At 41.3% G+C, this 2160-nt stretch overlaps 1 long non-coding RNA gene across 1 annotated transcript; it reads left to right on the top strand.

The window, feature by feature from the left end:
• The first annotated feature begins 283 nt into the window (after window positions 1-283).
• On the top strand, window positions 284-1141 carry LOC147620616 (uncharacterized). The gene is made up of 3 exons (XR_015269958.1): window positions 284-568; window positions 695-766; window positions 871-1141. It is a non-coding gene; the product is annotated as an uncharacterized LOC147620616 (long non-coding RNA).
• The last annotated feature ends 1019 nt before the right edge of the window (window positions 1142-2160 follow it).

Here is a 2160-nt window from a genome sequence, read left to right as displayed (position 1 = left end):
GACCTATAAATAAACTTTCAAAACACGTTTCTCTGGATAATTATTTTCAACTCCAATAGCCATCAAGTTTGAAGTTTTCCATGTTCAGATCTACATCAAATTTGCCCACCCAACGCCACAACAGCAATGTGTGGCATTGTTATCATATAATAATACAAGATTAACGTATTATAATACAAGATGGGTGGTCTGTAAACGGAAGAATCTTGGTGGGGCTTTTGATGCACGTCGTCGCGCGTGCAGCTGCATATGCAATCCTTATGCAAGCTACGAAATTGGAAGAGGGCGTGCAGCACTCACTGTGTATGAGAGTCAGTGCTGCTGATCTCACGTCGGGAATCTTGTGCAATCATCTCTCGCTCCGCCCAATAGCTCTCTACGATCGATCGATAGGGCTCGCAGACTTCACGTTATAAAGCAACACCCTCCCCTCCCCAACCAGTGACCACACCGCACCACACCACAGCTACTGTGCACACCCGGCCTCTTCTACCAATACAACCATGTCTTGCTGCAACGGTAACTGTGGCTGCGGCGCCAACTGCTCCTGCGGCAGCGGCTGCAAGGGGTAATTATCAATTATCAATCTGCTGTTAGCATCCTGTGCTCGTTCCTCTATGTGGGTTTCAAAGGATTGAATAAGTTTCTTTCTCTAAAATAGAGGAATTCTGCTTTCCTGTTAATCGCTTTGCAGCTGCGGAAGGTCCGAGACGCTCGTGTTGTCTGCGAGGGACACAGTTCTCATGGAGACCGCGGCCGACATGAGGTGAATAATTACAGAGCGTGATCAAAACAACTGCTCTTTTATTAATTTTGTGTAATTCGAACCTGTTGGCGAAGAAGCATTTCTGACATGGAGTTTATCACCAGCTACTCGATGATCAGTGGGCGCGTGACGGTGGTCGCAGATGAGAAAACCTGCGCTCGCTGTGGCTGCTCTCCGCGCTCTGTTTGAAAAGACTACAATACTGATCAGCGCACTCTGGAGTCCGGATATGGAAACCAACTCAGTGTTAAGGCTGATCCAGCTATCTACCAATAAAATTATTGCGCACCTCGCAATATATTCCCTACCTTGTTTATATGTATGCCTAATCAGCTATTAATCAACGCTTGTCTATGCAAGTTCAGTTTCCCTGCACTCATTAGCATCCATTTTTACTTTTTTCTTTTTGCCAAAAGGTTCGTTTGTTTAATCACCCCCTAAACTCCTTCCATCATTGTATCATTGTGTATCATTTTCATGGGTTAGCGTTTTTAAGTGCTAGGCATTTTATAGTTAACCTAAAGTCCAAGATATGAGGGTGTGGATGGGGTTCTTAAAAATATATAACTTAAGATAAGAGGCTTTACACACACATAATTAGCACTCATCAACATGTGAAGGTTGGACCACTGAGATTCCTCACCTATGATACATACATAGGCTAGAAAGGACTTTCAATCTTTGAAGACTCTTAGCAAATATTCTCTTGACACCCTAATGTTCTTCTACTGCATGCTCAAAATACCCTACTCATGCCCTTCTACCCACAAAAGTTCGAATATTATCTTTGCCAAATTTTTTAGTATTTTTGAGTGGTGTTCGTGTGTAATTCTATCTTTCAATTTTCTTAGTCATGTCTTTGTTCTAATCTATTTTTCATCTACTTTGCACCTCTTAGTTCTCTTCAACTAGTTTGCCATTATGATTGTCTATAATGCGATTTCAAAAATGGATTTTATAAATCAATTTAAAAAAAGCTTGTATACAAGTATGGAAAACTAAGAGTAAATATGGGCCATGTTGATACTCAATATGCTTGTAAATAAGTGATGTTTAGTTTCAATCCAATGTGGAAAATGACAAGTTTTTCAGAGGAAGGGAGATATGGAAAGATCTACCTCTACTCAATGTCTATGTGTATGCAAGAGTGATCTCAAAGAGAAGACAAGAAGAGGGAGAAGAGAGGGCAAGACAAGAATCATCACCTACATGCACACACCAAAATCAAGCAAGCATGCATTCACCAATACAATGTGGAAAATGACAAGTTTTTCAGAGGAAGGGAGATATGGAAAGATCTACCTCTACTCAATGTCTATGTGTATGCAAGAGTGATCTCAAAGAGAAGACAAGAAGAGGGAGAAGAGAGGGCAAGACAAGAATCATCACCTACA

Source organism: Cibotium barometz, chromosome 31, assembly GCF_041138505.1.
Source record: "Cibotium barometz isolate CiBa-2024 chromosome 31, ASM4113850v1, whole genome shotgun sequence".
Classification (NCBI taxonomy): domain Eukaryota; kingdom Viridiplantae; phylum Streptophyta; class Polypodiopsida; order Cyatheales; family Cibotiaceae; genus Cibotium; species Cibotium barometz.
Note: the sequence above shows the minus strand (reverse complement) of the source record. Positions and strands in the feature narration are given on the sequence as shown.